General features: G+C 37.8%; 1 protein-coding gene across 8 annotated transcripts in view; it reads right to left on the minus strand.

The window, feature by feature from the left end:
* Positions 1–23,451, minus strand: part of Fut8 (fucosyltransferase 8) — a 409,437-nt gene that overhangs the window by 315,217 nt on the left and 70,769 nt on the right. The window contains exon 1 of one of the 8 annotated variants that reach the window (XM_063240895.1): positions 15,584–15,602. The exons of the other annotated variants lie outside the window; for them this stretch is intronic. The gene's annotated coding sequence lies outside the window, so the exon portion shown is untranslated. Of the gene's footprint in view, positions 1–15,583; positions 15,603–23,451 lie in introns of those variants that run through there. 8 annotated transcript variants of the gene reach the window in all.

Genomic DNA, 23,451 nt, shown 5'->3' on the forward strand with positions numbered 1-23,451 from the left:
TCGATTTTACCAGAACTATTAATCTTATTGGTTGACCACAGTTCTGTGCCACTACATCTGCCTGTCTTGCCAGTCCCCACATTTTCCCCATCTTGAAACACTCTCACCTCATGGTTTTGTTCTATGAAAAGGCCCTACAAAAGACAGTCTTTGGCAACCTACTTGGGACCTCTACTGTCTCTCTCTCAGACAGAAGCTTCCTTTCTCTCAATAAACATATTCTGCTCTTAACCTCTATTGTTCCTAAAATTCATTCCTCCATATTTCAGAACACGAACTCATTCCTGACATCTACTAGGTTGGGAGTTTCATTCCCCTACATCACAATAGCTTAATTATTTAATATTGTAAGCTGGTGGTCAAGACAATCTAAGATAGAGGTGGATAAAAGAAAATACACACCAAATTAAAAGCTAATCCAAGCAGCTAGTTAGGTTTAGAAATGTAAAAGAAAACCCAAGGGAAAAAAAGATAAAAGGTTAGGATAAGAAGGGAGGTAAGAACCTTTCTTCCCAGGAAGAAGGTTTTTGGAGCTAAATTAGTTGACAGCTCCTCCTTGATCTCTGGGCCAGGAAAATTTAGAAATGCAAAGTAACTGATTTTCAGGTAAGTAACTGATCTTTCAAATCGCTACAAAGCTCCCCTCTTCCCATCATATAAGACCACAATAAAGAAGGTGAATGGGAAATTATACTTCCAGAATACCCTGGTAGTGGGTTTTTTAAATTATTACTTACAATAAACACTCTCCTAACCACCTCCACAACTTTTATTATTCAACTTCCTGAAACAAAAGGCTATGACTTACACAACACTAGCTGCTTCACTAGTAATGTAGCTCAGTAGTAGAGACACTATGCAACATGCACAGGGCCCTGAGTTCAGTCCTCAGTAGTGGAGATTAAAACATAAAAAATAAAACACAGAAGTCAGTTTAAAAAAGGCCAATGCTGGAAAAATGTGAGAACCAAAATAAATGGCATTGAGTAGAAGGTGATACATGTGTGCATATGTGTGTAAGAGAAACTCAACTAATTAAAGGGAAAAGTCACTACTTTACAACCCTCATCCTACTAACCAATTCTATCAAAACTCAAAAGGATGTTTTTTAAAAAGTAGTGAATAAAAGTCTGAGGAAAAACCAGACATTCACATAAGTCTCAAGTACTTTTTCACAAGATATTTCTTAAGTTAAAAAGGAAAATCTGTATCATTATAGGAAAGAAAATTGGCATGTAATTGAAGTTAACATCATGGCAATGGGCTATCACATGTTTGTGGATTTAACACCCCAAGAAGGATACATTATTACTGTGATATTCCTGCCAAAAATACGTAGCCCAATTTTTGTTTTTGTTTTTGTTTTGTTTTTTATTTAAAGAAAAGGAAACAAAAAAAAAATACATGGAGATTTAAAAAAAAAGGGTAGAAAGAATACAAAATTACAGACAAACAAAAGGTAACAAATCGCCGGTCAACAAGCCACACACCGCCATTCCAGAAACAGCCGTCCAGGTCATAGAATTAAAGTATTTAGAATGACATTCAAAAAGTGACCCTACAAACCATTCTGCCCTATGATCGAACAAAAGCTCAGCAACATGATCATCAGTCCCACACATTTGTCTTACATCTCAAAGAGGGCAAGATTAAACATATCAAAACAGAACAGAACATTTAAAAAAAAAAAACAATTTAAAGAAATACAGACTTCAAAGCAAGTCCACTGGAGATCCCCACCATCCAACTGACTCCAGTTTCCCACAAATAGCTGTCTCCATCCTCACCCACTTTATATACTTATTGCATATTATAGAACTAATCAAATCATTATAGGATGATGAAGTCTCTTTAGGTCCTCAAGTTCCAAATTAGGGAAGACAATAGTAATCACCATCGCATCTCTCACTCTCTCCACGATAGCCGTCCCCATCTCTACATATGCTGAAGTTGAACTCAAGAAACCAGTCCAATGTCACTCCAATCAGCGAACAATAGATTGCTAGAATTTATATTATAATGCTACAAAATAAGCCTCGGGTTTCTCAGCATCTCTTCCTCAGAGTATCTGTTCCTTACATCTTGCATTATATAATCTGTTCCCGTATATAATTTAAAAATAAAAAAAACCCATGTGTGAATTTCTACCTATATATCTATCCTCTCTGTATTATAGGGAAAACCAAGTCATAGCAAGACAGCAAAACAATTTCCTAGAAAAACATGCAATGGATAAGACATTAAGACTACAATATAAATGATCTTCCGTAGCTACTATGTTTTCTCTTGTTATTTTCAATAGATTTGTCCACAACACTGGCTTATTATAGTTAAACATAGTATCACCTATTTTTATAAAAACTTAACTTTGACAGCATTGTAGGATTTGAGAGCTGTTACTAATTAATACCAGTATGGATATCCTTTACATCTTGTCATGCTCAGAGTAGTTGCCTCTACTTTTAGGGTTGGTGCTAACAAGCATACCAATTTCAAATAGAATCAGCCAAGGCCAACCAATAGTCTTGTGATTCAGATTCAATTAAGATCAGTCATAGTAAAACGATGTAAGTAATACAGGATTTCAGTTTAAGTTAATAGGAAAGTAAGGATAGTTACCATGGTATAACCTGCTATTTTTGGTTCTAGAGGTCTGTGCCCTCAAATCTGACATGAGTGGACAGACCCGAACAAATTAAATTCAATCTAAATATGGCACTAGGACTACTGTGTCTTTTAAATCGTTATACACCATTAACAATGACCTCTGCTTTTTTTTTTAAATATAGTTTCAGAGCTGTCTATACTAAAGACGATAGCTTACCGTCTCTGCCTCATGTCTGCTACTCCACTTTTCTGCTATAATTTGTCCACCTTACTCCCTCATTCCATTGTCTGCCCCGTTCACTGAGGCATCTCTGTCACTGTTGCTGGAATCCTGGTATCTCTTCCTCTCTTTCTCTGTAATGTCCTTCAACGCTCTCTGTAGGGTTGGATTGGTGGCCACGAACTCCCACAGTTCCTCGTCTTGAAAGTATCTTATTTCTTCATTAATTTTTAGAGAGAGTTTTGATGAGTATATGAACTTTGGTTGCATATTTTTTTCTTTCAGGACTTGGAATATTTCTCCCCACTCCCTTCTTAACTTAAGAGTTTGTGTTGATAAGTCTGCTGTTATTTTGATAGTTTTCCCGTTATAGGTAATCTGCATCTTTTCTCTGGCTGCTTTTAATATTCTGTTCTTTTGGTGGATTTCTGGGATCTTGATTATTATATGTCTAGGCGTAGATCTGTTTTGGTTGTAGGTGGCTGGTGTTCTGTATGCCTCTTTTATCTGGATATCATTTCTTTTTGCTATACATGGGAAATTTTGCTTTAATATATCTGTGAATATTTTTTGTATTTCATTTTTGGTTGCTCCTGCTTCCTCACTCACATTCTTTATTCTTAGGTTATGTATCTTTTTGTCATCCTCCAGTTTTTGAATTGCTTCTGGTTCCTTATTATTTTTAAGAGGCTTTTTCTTTCACAATCATATGCCCTAAATCTCTCTTCAAGTTTCAGAAGGCTGTCTTTAGTTTCTGTCAAGGCATTTTGCCAGTGTTCAATGGAGTTTTTAGTTTCCTGATATTCTCTTTGGATCTATTTCATGTATTCTAAGTTATGTTTAAATTCTTCTTCAGAAGTTTCTCTTTCTTTTCTGGTTTCCTCAGTTCTTCCATCTGTGTTCTCTTGGGCGGGGCTTGTCATTTCTTTAATTAATCTCTTTATATCTTGCCTCACTTGGATCAGGAGTACAGCTTTAAATTCCTCTATGAGATCATGTAGGTACTTTCTAATTTCGGCTGATGCTGTATCGAGTAATGGATGGTTACTGTGCTTGTTCTCTTCAGTGTTTAGTTCTCCTGGGCTTATTTTCTCCTGTTGGGCAGCTGGAGATTTTTTTTTTTTTTTTATCTCTTGTCATGTTTCTGGTTTCTTTCAGACTGTCCTGGGGTTCTCTGGCCCTCTTCGAATTGCTTAGGGCCTTTCAGAAGCGTGCTGGCTTGAGTTTTTGCTGTCCTCTCCAATTTACTGTTATCTGGGGTAGGCTGGGATGCAGGGGCGGTACAGGCTAGTCTCTAGCCTCTGTGCCAGTTAATTCATAAATTAGGCTGTACTTTCTGGTTGTCACTGAGTTGTGACTATTTTGTATCCGCTTATTGGGCCCCAAGCAGAGGCTTGGTTTAGCCCCAGTAGCTCCTGCCAGTTCTCTTTGTACCAGAAGCAGCTGAGTAATGGGTTCTGCCCAAATCCCAGCTGTTCTCTTCCAAACCTCTCTGTGACAGGAGGACCAGAATAGCAGATCTGCCCAAAACCAAGATGTCTCCCACTAAGTTCTCTGTGTGGAGCTGAAGCCAGCACATAATCAGGCTCTGCCAGATTTCAAGATGTCTTCCACCAGCCCTCCCTACAGGGGGACCTGGTGATGTCACCAAGCTGTAGTTTCTGCCGCCAGGCTAAAATGTCTGCCGCCAGACTCTGTGTTATTGATTTCCCCATGGTGGCGGGCCAGCTGTTCTCTGGCCAACCCCAGCAGCCGAGGGGTTCCCAGTACTCACCAGAGTCCGACACCTGGTCCTCATCCTCATCCCGGAACCACCGCACACCAAGCTGCCCACCTTTCCCGCACTCCCAGCACAGCGCGGAACGGTGCACAGCGTGCACTCCCAGCACAACGTGGAATGGTCAGATATCTGCGCACCGTTTAGATTTGAAACTCCAGAGCCTTGTACATCTCCTCTGGTGCAGCTGCTACTCGGAGTCCCGGGTCTCAGTTTCCCGCAGTCACCAAAAGCAACACAGCTTTTCCTGCTGGGTCCACGGGTCAGTTTGTTGATTTAAAGGCGCGGGATTTGCAGCCTCCCGTTATCAGCGTTCACGGTCTCAGCACGACTTTAAATCCTCCAGCTGCAGTGTCTTGGTTAATAAGAATCGCTATCGATTTGTCTGGCCCTCTCCATGTTGTCATATTCTAGCTTCTAGTATGAATTCTCCGGAGAGACTCTTCACTCGATCCCCTAGCAAGCCGCCATTTTTTCGCCCGTAGCCCAATGTTTGTAAGAGGGAATATTTTCCAAACCCAAAATGGAGGACATTTCATAAGTAAGTGGATTGTATTTTTCAAAAGTCATAGTCATTAAAAAAAAAAAGGCAGACATAGAACTTTTTCCAAATTAAAGATAACAAATGAGAATTAAAATGACCTCATGATCCCAAACTTAATCCTTGCTTTCTTTGCTATTGTCTTAGTCACCTTGTCCCTGAGACACAACAACCTGACACCAGAAACTTCAAGGGGGAAAGGTTTATTTTAATTCACAGTTTGCAGAGGTTTTAGTCAATAGTCAGCCAACTCCAAACCAAAACAGGGATGGGGAAAAGCTGCCAAGAAAAACTGCTCATTTCATAACAACCTGTAAGCTGAAAGTAAATAAAAAAACTAAGGAGGAAGACATGACCTTTTAAATCATATCCCCAGGACCTGTCTCTTCTGACCAGGCCCAACCTCCTAACATCACATTTAACATGAGTGTTGTCATGAATTAATCACTTTTCAAAAGCACCTTCAATGAGCACAAGAGGCTTTCTGGAAATTATCTAGACCTAAACTGTAACATTCTATCCCAAGCCCCACAAAGACTCACACATATGTACTTCTTTAAGTAAAATGCATTTATTCCATCTCTAATAGTCACTAAAATCTTAACAGTCTCAGCATTGCTAAAAAGTCCATATCCGAAGTCTCCTCTTGAGATTCAAGTAAACTCACACCTATGAATCCCTATGAAATTTTTTTAAAAAGTTAAATGCTGTCAACACACAGTGGCACAGGGTAAATATTCTCATTCCAAAAGGGAGGACATGGAGGATAAAAGGAAACAAAACAAAGCAAGACCAAAACCCAGCAGAGTAAACACTAAATCCTGTTAGCATCACATTCAGTACCCAAGACAATTTGTCCTGACAAAGACAGAAACTCAAAATGGCTTAGATGACCCTGCTCCTATGCCCTTGATAGCCTCAGCCTCCACGGCATCCCTCTTGGGCTGGCTCTGCCCTCTGACCATGGCTTTCCTCACATGCTACACATTTATGGCTTTTCCAACCTCCTAGAGTCTCCACTGCACTTCTGGCTTCATTCTCAGTTTCACACATTGATGTCTGGGACATACTACATGGCCTCACAAGCCTTCTTCTAAAGCTGGGTAGAAGCCTTCCTGACCCCACAACTCTTACATTCTGAGCACCACCAAGCTCCAGCAGTAGGCTGGCATGTTCATGTGATAGCTGCACCCAGACCTCTGAGTGGCTACATGGATGAGCACTGTGAACAGAATCCCAGGAAATGGATTTCATAAGCGGCTTTTTCATCAGGGTGTTGAGGCTGTGTTCTCAAAGCTGTGTCTTTCACTTTTGCACCTTTAAGAAAGGAGGATGGTGTCACACTGATTCCTCACATACACTCAAAGAATGTTTCTAACTATCCTGATTCAAAATATTTGGCTTTGTTTTAATCTTTTCAGCAATCAAGCTCTGCTTGGTCAAAATGTTGCTCTGGTGAAACTAAAACATTTAAAATCATTCAGCTGTACCATTTGTTCTTGATTTTCAATGTGCTAGCAAGAGGCCAACACTATCCATGTCACAGACTCAACACCGGGCTGCACTGAAATTTCCTCCACCAGACTAACTCATCAATCCCCCTTAATTTCATTCTCCAGCAAAGTCTCAATACATGAGAAAAACATACATAAATTTTCTATCACAGAATAATACACAACTTGCCCAAATGAAATCTTCTATGCCTAGTCTTCATACCCTATGAATTTTTAATGGCTTTCTGGTATTCTGAGCTCTGACCAATATTACATATCAAACTTGGCTTACAGCACTCTAGGGTTTTTCCAGCTAGCATCTTGAAACTTTTCCCAACTCCTTCCACAAATCAGTTCCAAAGGCTTCTTAACCACATGTTCAGGTAGCGTAACAGTAACAATCTTACTTCTTCTTACCAAAATATGTATTCCCCAATTCCCTTTCACTAAGACACACTACCTAACACCAAGAGCTTCAAGGAAGAAAGGTTTTATTTTGGTTTATAGTTTGTAGGGGTTTTAATCCACTGTCAGTGAGCTCCAAGCCAAAAGAGCATGGAGAAGGGCCCACTGAGAAAAGTTATTCATGTCATGGTAGCAAGAAAGCAGAAAGTAAAGAAAGTAACAAGGCAGGAACATCCATCCTTTCAGGACCTGCTCCAAGTGACCTGCCTCTTCTGACCAGGCCCTACCTCTTAACACCACATTTACTTTAACCTCGTCTGAGATTCAATCACCTTTCAAAAGCTCTAGGAGTACAAGATGTTCCTGAGGAACAAATATATATAAACCATAACAATTATGTTATTTTATCACCTGATGAAATTTAATTATGTAAGACTTAAAAAACATAGATTAAATGAGTAACTTCTACAGGTAATATTATTTGAGGACTTCAGAAGGATGCCCTACATGTCTTCAAGTAACACTGAAAATTTTAGAGGCTCTGTCAACTTTTCAACAGTTCTGAAAAATAATAGTACGCATATTATATTAAAATTGTTTTCAACGGGCTATTTCAGTTCCTCCTCCTCCCCCCATCCTGTACCAGGAACTAAACTGAGAGCCTCATACTTGCCAGGCAGGTGCCACACTGTACCACTGAGAACATCAATGACCAGAGGGGGTAAAAAAAATTCTTTATATATTTTCTTTTAAAGAGAATAAAACCAAACAAAACAGAAGAGAACAAAGCAGATCAGAACAGAAGAGTGAAAGCAATTTGGAACTTGAAAACAAGATAACAGGAAATCAACAAAGGCAACTATGTCTCTTGTTCTCTTCAAAATCGCTGTCCACACCATCAGACTTAATAAAATCAAACCAAAACAAAACAGAATAAAACCAATCAAAATAAAACAATGGAAGTATTACAGGACTTCAAAAAGACAATAAGAAATCAATAATGGCTACCATAATATATCTTGTTATCTTCAAAATAGCTGCCCATCCCATCAGACATAGTAAAACAAAACAAAACAAGACAATAAAACCAAACCTAACATACCTATGAAAACAAAGGAATTCAAAACAATAGATTAACAATAGTTATCACCTTCCCTTTTTAGATGTTTCCTTCTCAACACTTTTACAGTATGTATTTTACATTTTGGATCCCACTAACTCCTTTGGTTTTTTATGCTCGGGAGAATAATACAATGTTCACCCATATGACTATGAAACATTTCACCCATGAACATGATCTCAAGTTGCATCTGTAAGAGTCTTGAGCCTATCCTTTATAGATGAATACTTTTCCATTGTATAACAATCTTTCATATCTATTCTGTGGTTGATGGGTAAGCTACCCCTGCTTTTTTCTGATTTCCTATTGCAAGAAACAATTGTTTTCCCTCCTGTGAGTTTTGGCCAATGAATTTCCTTGAGTTAAGATGTGTTTTGTTTTTGAAATATATTGGTGGATCCTGTTGCTTGATCTACTATCCCTATGTTTGTTTATTGGTGAATTAAGAACATCTATATTAATGGTTACAATCAGTATGCATTGGCTCTTCTCTGCCATGCTATCTTCCTGCTGTTGGCCACCCACTTCTCCCTTTTATTCAACTGTCTGCCCTGTTTGTTGATCCCCCTTCTCTGCTGCTGTTCCTAGAACCATGGTCATCTTTATCTCATTCTAGAATATCCTTCAGTGCTTTTTGTAGGGTTGGTTTGGTGGTCATGAATTCCTTCACTGTTCTTTATCATGGAAGTATCTTACTTTTCCATAAATTTTCAAAGATAGTTTTGCAAGGTACATCAATCTGGGTTGGAATTTTTTTCTTTCAGGATTTAAAAACACTTCACTCCAAACTCTTCGTGACTTGATGGCTTGTGTTGAGAAGTCTGCCATGATTCAGATGGGTTTTCCTTTACAGGTGATCCAATTCTTTTCTCTAACAGCCTTTAATATTCTGTTTTTGTCTTTTTTGTTTTGTTTTTTGCTTTTTTTTTTTTTTTTTGGTCTTTTTCCTTTTTTTTTATTGGTACCAGGGATCGAACTCACAACTGCCTGCTTGCAAGGCAGGCGCTTATGCCGCTGAGCTAAATCCCCAGTCCTAATAGTCTGTTCTTGTGCCGAATTTCTGGGATCCTGATTATTGTATATCTTGGTATAGATTTATTTTTATCATGGCTAGTTTGGATCCTGTATACCTCTTATCTGTATGCCAGGTCCTTTTCCCACATTTGGGAAGTTTTCTGTTATTACTTTTATAAAAAGTTTTCTATGTCATTTGTGTTCACCCCTGCTTTTTCTCTGACACCTATCAGCTTCAAATCATTTTTCTTTGAGTGGTCTTGCAGCCACCAAATTGTTCTTCACTGATTCCTTGTTATTTTTAAGATATTTTTCCTTTCATGAATGCTGGAAACAGACATATACCATGCCCACAGTCACCTACCTCTTCCAATTGGACCATATTTCCTGTCAGCTATAATGCTACCAATTCAATCACCTTCCAAATACCTTAGTCTTTGAGGGTAATTTTAAAACTTAATCACAACAGCCCCCAATGCACAAAACATGAAATGAAATTAAAGAAATGAAATGAAATGGAGTGCTCTTATTTTAATGAGATAGAGGTATAAAATCCCCTATTTCTTTTCCTCTCACCTCAAAATTCCAACACCAATTTCTCAACATCTCAAAGCTCTGAAGTCACAATTTAAAGACAAATTTATGTCAAAGCTTTTCTACAAGTCTCCATTGATACAAACTTTTCCTAATAATCAGTTTTTGCAGAGAATCACTCAAATCTAAGACAAATTACTTAATTTCCACTTTTGTAAGCCTATGGGGCTATGAAATCATCAATATTTGAAATTGGTACTTCTAAAGTATTCCTACTACCTCTGGTTTAGGTATTTCCTCTCTGGGGCAAAACACCTGACACTGACAACTTAAAGGAGGAAAGGCTTATTTCAGCTCACAATTTGTAGAGGTGTTAGTCCATAGTCAACAGGCTCCAAGGCAACATGGCAGTGGAGAAAGACCTTATTACATGGTAGTGGGAAACAGAAGAATCAAAGGCCAAGAGGAAAAAGGCTTTCCTAGGCCATGCTCCTAGTGACCCAACTCCTCTAACCATGTTGCACCTCCCAAATCATATTTAGATACACCATATAAATGGATTAATCCACTGATAAGTACCACAGACCCATAATCCAATCACTCCCCCAGAGCCTCACCTATAAGCACATAAGGCTTTGGAGGACGTTTACATATAAACTATAATATTCCACCCCTGACACCCAAAAGATCCATGTGCATTCCTTTATACAAAATGCACTTTTTAGTCCATCACTAACAGTTGTCACAGACCTAACAGTTTCAGCACTGCTGAAATGTCAAAGTCCAAAGTCTCCTTTGACATTTAAAGCAAACTCTCAGATGCAAGTCCCTATAAAAATTTTTAAAACAAGGTTAAACACTCCCAAAATATATAGCACAGGATAAATACTCCTATTATAAAAGGTATAAATGTTGAGATAGAAAAGAATGAGGTTACAGCAAGACCAAAATCCAGCAGGGCGAACATTAAATCCTAAGTTCCATGTCTAGTACCTGAATCCATCTGTGACCAGATATATACTCCAAACTGCTTGGGAAGCCCCACCCCTACAGCACTACTGGTGGTTGTATCTTTCATATCTTCTCCTTTGGGCTTGCTTTACTTACTCCTTGTGGCATTTCTCAGACATTCCAAAGTCCTGGCTTTTCCAACGTTCTGGTGTCTCTCCTGTACTCTTGGCTTCACCTTCATATTTTCATGAACTCCCAGGTGAATACCACAGTCCTCCCAGTCTTTCTGAAATCTAGGTGAAAGCCTCCCAGATCACACAATTTTTGCATTCTCCTGCAAGTAAAACCAGCACCACCTGGATGATGCTAAGCTCTGCAGCTAGCTGGAACTAGACTTCCTTCTATCTTAGCTGCAGGCATCTCTGAGTGCTCCTATGGCTGAGCACTATGAACCAAATAATGAAGAACAAATTCCTAACGCCATTCTATAAATGGTGCCCCGGGGCTCTCTTCTCAAAGAAAACCTGTGAAGGGTGGAGCCTTATAGGTTCCCTATATACTCCCAATGTACCCTCTTCCTACTATCCTGTTGTAAAAGCATACTTATCTTTTTAGCAAACAAATTTTGTTCTGCTCCATGTTTGCAGGATCAACTTTGCAGGAGTCTCCTTTCTAAACAAATAAATCATTCTGCTAGGCTATTCACTCTTGATTGTCAATGTAGAGCTAGGTAAAACCAGATGACCACTACAACATTAGACTACATTGAAATTTCTTCTCCCAGAATAATTAATTCACCAACTTCAGTCTGCTAGAAACGCTTAGGATATAAGCAAAATGTAAAATATTTTATGCCACAACATACATAACAAATACGACTTACAGTCTGCCAATGGAATCTTTCTTCTGAACTGAATCTCTTGAGCCTAATCTTTAGCTTATGCATTATGGAAGCCTATTCCTTCATCCCAGGTGCTTCCTGCGCTGGCAGCCAGTCCATCAGTACAGTGGATTAGACTAGGTACCTGGATACCTCCAATCCCAGGTTCTTGGAGTGGTGGAGAGGCACAGGGCAGTGATTCACAAATGCTTCTCCAATGGCAGCAGGGCCCCAGAAAATGGCTTCTTTGGGTCCGCACTTGCACTCACCAGATCTCTCTGGGCCCTTGACACACAGCCTCAGCGCGTGGCTTCTCTGGGCCTGTGTTGGGGTCAACTGACCTCAGCTGCTAGAATGTGGTCTCATTATATGGTTTCTTCTCTGGGCCAGTGACTGGGCTCGCTGGCTCTCTCCGCGTCTGTGGCATGTGGTCTCAGGACATGGCTTCTTCCTATTAACTCCCATTTAGTTTCCAGGTTTGGTTCAGCTCTGATAGTTCTTTGCTGATTTTTTGTCTAGTTGATCTGTCTCTATGAAAATGGGATATTGAGGTCTCCCATTACAACTGTGTTATTGCTCATTTGATTTTCCATGTGTACTAATAACTATCATATATAGTTGGGTGCTCCTATGTAAGATACACATATATACTTATGATTGTTATAGTATTTGTACTGTCTCCAACTTTCTCATTAATCCCAACCAATCTTATGTTATTCTTTTTTGCTTCCTTTTGTAACTGTTGACTTCTCAGTCTCTTGCTATTTTTGAGGTGTTTTTCTTTTCATGATCACTAGCTGCAATTCTGTCTTCAAGATCTGAAATCCTATCCTTTCCTTCAATCTGTTGAATATACTTTCAATGGAGGTTTTAATCTCCTGGATCTCTGTTTGGATCTGATCTATTTTTCTCGTATGTTGGGCATTTTTTGTTTCTATCTTTTTCTAATCTATTCTTTTATTTGTGTCTTCTCTAATATGTTTGATTTTAAACATCATTTCCTTTTGTACATGAGAGGTCATTTTCTCTATAGCTGGTACCATTTGTTTTTTTACTTCTCATTATCATTTCAGAAAGTGTCAGTGTTTGACTTTCAACTTCATCAATCACTGAGTTCCAGGCTTATGCTGGGTAAGCTGGGGGTCTGGGACTACATCCCATCTCTACATCTTGCTATTCTTTATCTTCTCTTTTTCCTTTTGTTTTCTATGTTGATACCCACCAACTTCCCATGACATATAGCTCTACAACTAGCATTGAAACCTCTCTCAAGGAGGAAAGGAGATGTCCATTCCTCAGGGATTATCCACCAGATACAGCTAGTTTCTTATAGTTATCCCAAGAATCTACCTTCCTCCGGTGTTTACAGTTCTGTGATAAAATCCATGTTACATCTTACTATATCTTTATCTTTGAAGCCAATCTTGGTGTAAAGTGGATATTAAGAAGTTTGAGAGTCACTGATATAAGAGCAACAGATGATCATCAGAAAAGTTCCCCTACCCTTCACAGGAGATATTAAAAAGGAAAAAATTAACTGTTATTATCATCAGCATAACTCCTATTTAATTCAGTACAAGTAAAACAAATATTTCTTTTCCCAGCCACTAATTTTTAAAACATTAGTTTTCCTCAGCAAATATCAACCTTGTTTTCCTTCAATATAGTAAAAAGAAATTTTAGAATCCCTAAAAATTTTCTTATTGAGTTTCTCTACTCCTAATGCATCAGTAATGTTTAAACACTCAGTGGTTTTGGACCAAATGCAGTACATTTAGAAGTCCAAAAATGAAACACAAGTATCAGCTTCCCCTCCTTATAAAGCTAGCCAGTAGATGATATAATAAGAATAATTCTAAAATTCAAAACTATACTTGGCGACTATTTCAATCATCTTTTCAGGTCTACATAAAACTATACCAAGTAAATAAAGTTTATCAAGTTTTCAGGTTAAGACAAAACAATATACCTACAAGAATATATTTTGGTCTTCTCTAAAAAAACTTCACAAGTGGCAGCCATGCAGGCCTAGATAAGATACAAGAAGCCAACCTACTCTTCCGTGAGTTAACAGCAGTCACAGACCAGGAGGAAAACCAACACCCACCCATGCTACCACGAACCAGAAACAGCCATGCAGGCCAAAACGAGAAGAATGCCATTGCCACTTCTCCTTACTCCTGTAAGCGACTAGCTGATTTGGAGGAATACAGGCTTAGGTAACAGCAACTGAAATTAAAAAACAATTTAATGCTTGTATTGTTTGATTGACTTTGCAAGCCTAAATCTAGTAGTCTGCACACCTATTTAGAGGATAACAATATGCAATATAGCAACTATGGGGGATTTCCTTCTTACTTTTGAAATCCAATGTTGGTTTCACTGTTTTGTTCTGTTTTATTCTTTTGTTTTAGTCCCTTTAAAATAAATTTTAAAAATAAATAATAAAAAACTTTACACTGCCTAGCGTTCATTGACAATATAATTATCATCTTCCAGTTTATAGTGATACCACAATTTTCAGTAAACCTGAAAGTACTTGGAAAAAATCTAACATACTTTGATGAGAAGTTAAGTAATGAGACTGTTTGTATTCTTAGTGATGGAATTTCAAAGACAAATTACTTATCTGTGGCACAGCTCAATTCTTTTCCCCAAGTTGGGACAAAATATGCAAGGGGAGTAAGACACATACAAAATACTTAAGGTGTTTGCAGTAACAACTAAAGGCAATGTTTTAGCATTTACTATACAGCAGACACTGTTTTAAGTATTTTGATTTTTCTGCTTTTATTATTTGTTTTGATTTATTTCATTTTTATGGGAGACTGAATTCAGTGGTTTTACACTGAGCTACATCTAGATGCAGGTATTAGTCCAGGTTTCACTAAGAAATAGATACAACACAAGATATACAAATGTATAAAAATTTACAAGATTGGCTTACGATGGTCAGCCACAGAGTCAGATGAGGAAGCACGCAGAGGGTGTTTGCATACTGGAGACTGAAAGATTCAATCTAACTTCTAAATTTCACTGAGTGTTTGTACAAATCCGTATCAGGAGGATGATGGGTTTGTGTTAGAAGGTTGAAGGTTCCAAGGCAGAAGCCCAAGAGTCTCCACTGGAAGATAGGAGATGATATCCAAGCTAAAGGTAAAGACTGGAGCTCCTTTGGAGAAAGGAACCCTAGCTGTCCTTCCTCATTTTCCTTTTATTGCATGCAGGCAATGAGGCACCCTAAGGCGAGTCCTCTATACCCTAGGGTGTTGAATGACTAAGCGGATTTAATTAAGCTTCTAAACTTCTCAAACTGACACAATCAATCAACCACTACAATTCACCACTTGTCAATATGGCAACCAGACACATTTCTTCAAGCCAGTCTCCAGAAACAAAGACATGCATACAATTGTGCCTAATATGTTACAGCTATTGTGGTGGATTGATAACTGATGGTCAACTTTATACCAGCCAAACTGAGTCAGTGTGGCGCTAAATGTGGATGGTCCACCTAAGGATTGCTGTCAAGATAAAATGGAGACCTAGAGAAGACAAAGTAGTGTTATTGGTTCTCCATGCTGATGTTAGTTCTCCTGTTGCCGTTGGTTCTCCTAGAGGACCTTGCTGAATTTCCTTCCTGATATGAACTTGGCTGTTCTCATCAGTAGAGGAGCTCAGGACCTTGCTGTCACTGAGCATGGCTGCACTTCACTTTAGGCAAACTCTGCTATTTACTGTTTCCTGGCTCCAGAAAGAAACATGGCGTGTGCTGTTCAATCTCCTGGAGAAGGCTGCCATGCTGGCTTCCTAATATGAACTCAGCTGATCTCGTCGGAGGAGCTCAGGACTCTTTTGTTACTGAAGTTGGCTGAGGTACTTTTCAGGGGAGCCTTGGTCCTTATTTTGAGCATCCCTTCCTGGCTCTAGTGTCGAACCCTCAGCCTGCTGGCACAGACCCTTCATCCCGCTGGCACAGACTTTCTAGCTTCTACCACTGAAATTTGGCCTTCTCAGTGCAGATTCATGAAATAGACTTACCTGAGGGCTCCAGGCCTCTAGATGGACTCATGGTGGGGCACTGTCATGGGCTCTAAGTCTTCAGCTGGACTCAGACGGGACGCTCCTGCGGGATCCAGGCCCTCAGTTAGATTCTTTGGGCCTTAAGTGTGTGGACATATTTCTTATAGTCTTTCTTTTGAATTTGACACTTTGAGTGACCATTATAAAATAGTACTGTAAATTATGTGTCCTGTATGTGTTTTCCTTTCAATCAGTGACTACAGTAACTATCCTGTGTACAAACAGAAACACACTGATTTCCTCACCGGAGCAGAAGTTTTCTTTGGTTAATGTTTACTCTTACCATTTCATAATTTTAACATTATAACACAGGTTCAACAATCCTTAAGAACCAGTATTAAATCTATCATCATTATATTAGAACCATATTAGGGCGAGAACAGTATAATTATAATCCTCTTTCCTGTAGCTGATCATGGGATCATAGCTGCTATTTAGAACTATGTTCTTCCACTACCCATTCTGTACTACCTTGGCCTTCAGCAAGCACCTCAGCAGGTCTTGGTTCTTTCTCTGGTGCAATGATCCATACCTTCATTCCTGAAGGCTCTGGACCATTTGTCATGCTGCCTAGATTTAGGTTGTTGCAGTTTCCCACTGACTTGAATAACAGGGCATGGTAGCGCTAGTAAGAGACCCTCTACGAGATCTCCTGCATCTACATATATTCTTCCTTTCCTCCATTGTGCCAGTAGTAGTACAATTTCCCCTTGATGGTATGGGTCAATCACCCCCGACAATAATGAGATTCCCTTTTTAGCTTGTTTCCTCAGAGGCATAAAAAAAACCAAAATGGCCAGGGCTAAGTCTTAGCTTCCAGGTCAAATGGTATCAATACTGTGCTTCCTAGTACAAGCCTTCATCCTTCTGGAAGTTAAGACTTCTAACCAAGTGGAACATAAGGTTGTGGGATCTGGAAGCAAAAATTTGGCTAGTGGATCATTAGGGGTAATGGTAAATGGTAGCATTCCTATTTCTACCTCTTGATTTGTGGTGGAATGACAATGGTGGTCAACTTGTAACACCCAGCTGAACTGAATCAGGGTGGCATTGGGTGTGGAGGCCCACATGAGGATTATTGCTAACAATGTAAAAAGGAGAACTGGAGAGAAAAAAAGTGCTGTTGGATCTCCTGATACTGTCAATTCTTCTTGAGGAGCTCATCATGCTGGTTTTCCTGATAGGAACTTGGCTAACTAATATCATCATCATCATCAGAGCCCATGACCTTGCTCTTGCTGAGGATAGATGTACTTTACAGGGGAGCTCTGGTGCATACAATGAGCATCATTTCCTGGCTCCAGAGGGGAAGATAGTATGCTATTCAGTCTCCTAGACATGTTGGCTTTCCTGATACGAACTCAGCTGTTCTCACTGTTGGAGAAACTTGGGACCTCATTGTCACTGAGGATGGCTGTGCTTCTTTCTGAGGAGCTCTAATCCTTACTTTTGAGCGTCACTTGCTGGCTCCAGTGCAGATCCTTCAGCCTGCCAGCACAGACTTTCTAGCTTCCACTGCTGACCTGGGGGCCTTCCCAGAGCAGATTCATGAAAGAGACTTGCATGAGATATTGTCATGGGCTCTAGGCCTCCAGTTGAACTTATGAAGGTCATTGGCATGGGTTCTAGGTCTTCGGTTAAGACACATGCAGGACATTGCTATGGAATCCAGCCCCTCAGTTATACTCTCTGGGTCTTTAATGTGTGGATTTCCTTTTGTACTTTTTTGTATTTGACTCTTTGGGATGACTATTATAAAATGATCCTAAAACTTGTATGTCCTGTATTAAACTGTTTCCCTCGCAAACCCTGACTATAATAAATCATATCACTCATAACATGCCAAACTAAAACAAGAATGGATCAAAGAACTAAATGTTAAAATTGAAACAACCTGCAGGAAGATAAAATAGATATAACTATTTAAGTCACAGTTGTAGACAGGGTTTTCTGAACAGAATCCCAGTTGCAAAGGAAATAGTACTTACTAAGAATCAACAAATGGAATCCTATCAAGTTTAAAAGCTTCTGCACAGCACAAGAAACTACTAAGAGAATAAAGACAATCTACTGAATGGGGGAAAAAACTTGCCAGCTTTTACTCAGACAGAGAACTAATATCTAGAACATATGAAGAACTCAAAAAAATCAGATCTGCCCCCTAAAATAAACCAAATCAAAAAACGGTCAAGTGAAATGAATACACACTTCACAGAAGTACAAATGGACAATAAATACATGAAGAAATACTCAACATCACCGGCCTTTACAGAAATGCAAATTAAAACACTGAAATTTCCATCTAATTTAACAAAGAATGGCCATTATCAAGAAATTAAATAAAAGATGCTAGAGAAAAAGAAATCCTTCTAGATTGAGGGGAATCATTGGTGCAATCATTACAGAAATCAGTATAGAAATTCCTGAAAAAACTAAAATTAATAATTTCATACGATCCAGCTATTCCCCTTCTAAGTATCTGCCAGAAAGAGTTAAAGATACCATTCTACAATGATATATGCAGCATACTATGTTTATGCAGCACAGTTTGTAGTAACTAAATTCTGCAAGCAGCCTATGTGTTTATCAAAATATGAGTGGATAAAGAAAATGTGATATTTACATACAATGTAATACTAATCTGCCATAAAGAAAAGTAAACTTTGTACTCATTTGTAGCAAAAAAGGATACACCCTGCAACCATAATGTTAAATTAAATAAATCGGACATGTAAGCTTAAATATTGCATGGTTTCTCTTACATAAGAACATTTTAGAAATAAGCAAAATAAAAGATAATAGGAATTAGGGAGATCTTTTTCAAATGGAAAAAGGATCAGAGATGAAGGAAGGGGAAAAGGGTATGAAAAAATGAATTAAGATGTGTTATGTACGCATAAACATTAAGTATGGCAAACACACACATACATAAATAAAATTTAATGGCATGTTCTTGTGTGTTTAATGTGTACCACGAACGCACTTTACAAGGAGGACTGTTAAATTATTTACAACTTACAACACTGTAATTATCATTTTATAACTAAAAAAGCAAATACAGTTAATTAATGAAGTGGTAGAGCAAAATCTAAACTCAGAAACAAGTTTTTTCCCACTCTACCAGGTTATACAGATTAAAAAGTAGTCATCAATCATCCATAAACAAAATGTCTGTAATACTATCTGTCATGATCTGAATGTAGGTCTGTGGGGGATGAGGTGTCACTTTGTAGGCCCAACCCCCTCTAACCTGCAATTTACAATAGCCGCCCTGGTATGCGAGAAGGAGGTAGAACGGGAATGCCTGTTCTCAGTGAGCCCTCACCCTCTGGAATCCATACTGTGAGCTGGCTTTGTTTTGCAGAAGTCTTGAGGAAGTGGCTGGCCACCCTTTGTGACACTAACAGCAGACAAATTAACAACATTCTTGAGCTAATGAATTTCTTCCTGGGCTAGAGAAGTTGTGAGAACTGGTTGTGATTATTTACTTCACTTAGATAGTTTTAGAATAAACATTGTAGTCTGTCACGTTGTAGCTTGCCACAAAGAATGCCTTTTCACTACTTAATTATCTGGGCTCTGTGAATTGATCGGGTTTACTATATATGAATCCTAAAATAAAGATTGTGCGTACAGTGCAGTGCAGTGCAGTGTAACGCGGTGCAGACAGCAAAGGTGTCTCTCCTGTCTTTCTTTTCCAAGCGCTGTACCCCCCGTGTCCCGACAAGGCGTGCGTGTTTACCTTGCCCGGAGTTCAGAGTGCTCTAGACACTCACGACAGTAGGTCCACAAATATATACACTCAAAGTTAAAGGCCAACATCAAATAATTAAGAGGTAGGATTTAAGAAATGATTTAACCTTATGAATCCTGGACTTTGCTGTCTGCAGAATAGTAAGAAATAAATTTCTGTTCTTTATAGAATATTCTGTCTATAGTATTTTGTTACAGCAAAGTAAGTATATTAAAACACTATCATTCAGTCACCATTACAAAAAAAAGTGCAAATTATATGCAATTCATGGTTTCAAATCTGACTGTTACAGGCTAGTTAATGTAAAAATATGTCATACTTGGCTCTGGCAAGCAATATGGTTCTTAAACATAAAAACAGGCAGAATATCAAAAGTGAGCAAGTTGTTGCAAAACTTATTCAGAATGCACTTTCCCTTTATATGAAAAGAGTGCTATAATAAATGGTAATTCTATCCCCTGTCCAGCTCATATTTAATTCTAAATAGTGCTTATCAACTACAGCAAGCTACCATTTATAAATATAAAGAAATAAATGTGTGTCTATTCATATTCACATGCTGAGTTCCAAACTGGGATCTCTGAAATTCATTGCATCCTGGTTTTTCAGTGAGAACAAGATGTCACTGACATCCTTAGTAACATGGAAGCCTTAAAGAGAGGCAGTTATTCAGCCGCAGAATCTATGATAAAAGAGAAAAAGCAGTAATTGTTACTGAAGAATGTACCATCACATAAAAGATGGCATTTTCTTAATGTAGGTATCATTCATTCACTTGCCAAATAATTTAAATAACCAGGAAAAGGATTTTCATATTGCTAACTTTTATTCTATAGAGTACTTAACTCTAGAGTATTTGGAAGTCAAGACTAATTGTATCACAAGTTAATTTGATGTGTTTAGGAAACACATTTTTCCCTTTTTGTCTCTTTATATTTGGGGAGCATAAAACTATAAATTGAATACTTAACAACCAATTTAGCAAATGTTACAACTTAAATGAACACACATAACTACTTTCTCTACATTCATTTGGTACCGAAAATCTCTACTGCCATGTTATGGTTGATTTTTTTTTTTTTAACCCACTGTTAGCCCTCAAATAATGTGTGTGTGTGTGTGTGTGTGTGTGTGTGTGTGTGTGTATACCATGCACCTAATTTTATACTGATATTAAGTAAAATCTAACTAGGTAATCAGTTAAGGAAAATATATAAACCCAGTAACTAATAATTTTATCTATGTCCCATTAGGTATGTACAATTTGTTGATTGATTTAAATAACTTCACTTAATTTTATAACAATCCTAAGAGCTAGTTATCAACCCATTTTAAATTTGACAAAGTAACTGCTTTTTCCAAAGTCACATAACTAATATACAGTAGAGTGAGGTTATTATCAAAACTATGATTTTAATAATTTCATTCATTCCATTTACTGAGCATCTAAGGTAGGGGGAGTTACAAATCATGAACCTAAAGTTATTCACATCCCAACATGTCTGCAGCAAGTATTATAGTGTTCCAGGTTTTGCTTTAAGGGAAAGGGGAAAAAAAGCAGGGGTTAAAAAGGAGTACAAGGAAGAAAAATAGAAAGAAAGCTTCTGTAAATAGAAGGGAAGGAAGGGTTAAGGGGGATAAGGAAAAATTAAAATATACTATGTTAAAAATACTGTATGATCAGCATATCAAAAAGGTTAGTTACATCTCCTGATTATTACAATGCTGTTTAGAACGCCAAGATATGAATTTAACCTAAGTGCCCATGGACAAATGAAAGGATAGCATTTGATCACCAGTAGCACAAAAGGGGAAGTAGAGGGAGAGAAAATAATAATTTCCCTGATTAGTGCACACTGTATATATGTATTGAAATACCATACTGTACCCCATAAAAAGAAAATGAATATATGAAAGTCTTTTTAGAATTTTAGATTTATAGAAAATTTCTGAATACTGAGTTCCTACTACCTCCACCCACTTTTTCCTACCATTAACATCTTAAATTAGAATGGTAAATTTTCAACATTTAGTGAGCTAATACTACTATATCATTATTAACCAAAGCCCACAGAGTTCAGATTTCCTCACTTTTTAAACATATCTCCCTTCACAATTCTAAGATCCTATCCAGCATGCCATATTATACATACTTGTTCTCTCTTTAAGATTTTCTGGCTATAACAACTTTACAGACTCTCTTGTTTTTGATGACTTTCAAAGTTTTAAAGAGCAGCAATCAGGACTTTTTTTTAATGCTCCTCTATCCCATCTTAATTTCTAAACAAAATATCCTATTCATTACATAAACTCATTGTGAATCAAAGTTTAGTTCAAATTTTCCAATTACTAATCAACATATAGATGTATACTTCCCTACAAATATTTGAAAACTAAAAGAAAATAAATGGTCACTATCCCAAATGAGTACTATATACTTATAAACTATAAGCATCAAACTGACAGCTACATTTTAATCCTGATCTCCTCTACCTCCACCTCCTTCATGCTATATATGTCTCCATATACCAGGTATGGAAATAAATAAATTTCAACATTATAAAGAAAATTACAACTACCTGTTTCTGTTTTAAAAATTTGCTTTTCCAAGAGATCATCTAAACAAAACCACTTTAAAAATTCATGTAAAATACATTTCTGTGCAACTTGTTTATATTTATTCATTCTTTATCAGCATACTGCTTGTGATACAGAATGAATATATTCATTTTAGGGAGATGGTACATGTACATATTGCATCTCAATTCTTTTTACCTATTTCCTCAACCTTCCCCATTTCTAGATTTCCTTCCTATTTGCAAAAGGTCTATTTCCATTTCCTCTTATCTTTTACTTTGCTTTCTTAATTATTTATACTTTAAGTTTCTCATATATGAGAATTCATGTGATGCTTAAGCTTCTACGCCAGATTTACTTCGTTATGGTCTGAAGGCACCCTCAATTTCACACAAATTATTCAAAGTTATTCTCCTTTAAGGCTGAGTAGTACTCCTTTATCCACTCATCTGCTGATGGACATATGAGCCACTTTCAAGATCTAGCTATTTGAGTTGGACTGCTATAAACTTGGTTATGAAAAGATCACTGCACTATGATACATCTAACTCCTTCAGGAAGATACCTAAGAACAGCTGGGTCAGATGGAATTATTAATTTCAGTTTTTTCAGGAAGCTCCACACTGATTTCAATATAGTTGTATTAGTTTACATTACCACCAGCAATGCAGAAGGGTTCCTTTTTCCTCACAACCTCATCAGTATCTGTTAATTTTTACTTTCTTGATGATAGCCATTCTTTTTGAAGTATCATAGGATCTCACTGTTGTTTCAATTTGCATTTCTCTAATGGCCAAAGACAATGAATTTTTTTCATGTATTTATTGTCCATTTGTATTTCTTTTTCAGAGACGTGTGTATTCATTTCAATTGCCTATGTTTGGCTGCATCTTTTATTTGGAGATTGTTTTACTCCTCTGTCCAACACACAGCTGGCAAAAACCCATCCTGTAGGTTTTCTCTTCACTGTTATTTCCTTTGCTGCCCAAAAGCTTTTTGATATAATCCTATGTGTTATTTTATTGTGCAACTGGAGTTCTTAGAATGTCCTTACCTACACCTATGTCTTCAAGTACCTATCTTCCAGTAGATGAAATAACTGTCTTAAAATCTAGTTCTTAGATAATTAAGAAAGCATTTTATTTTAGTATATAGTAAAAGATATGGGTCCACATTCAATCTGTAATATGATGACATCTGGTCTGCTAAGTCAATGCCTTTCTTTGCACTGTTGTAATGAAAGACACCTTCAGAAGTGATACAAATTGCCTGATGAGGCAGTCATACATGTACCACTGGTGTTTAAGACAGTGGAACCCGTCAAACTCCAATCAGAGACACTGACAAACATAATTTGTAGCAACAAGACATACCAATTATGGCCCTATCATGAATGTATTTTAAAACCAAACAAAGAAACAAAATCACTATTACTATACAGACTCTTCCACAATTAAGACTTTTAAATTATCTCCCAGGTACACAAACTCAGCCT

This window comes from Cavia porcellus, unplaced genomic scaffold, assembly GCF_034190915.1.
Source record: "Cavia porcellus strain 051 isolate PalLab524CR breed Dunkin Hartley unplaced genomic scaffold, mCavPor4.1 scaffold_31, whole genome shotgun sequence".
Classification (NCBI taxonomy): Eukaryota; Metazoa; Chordata; class Mammalia; order Rodentia; family Caviidae; genus Cavia; species Cavia porcellus.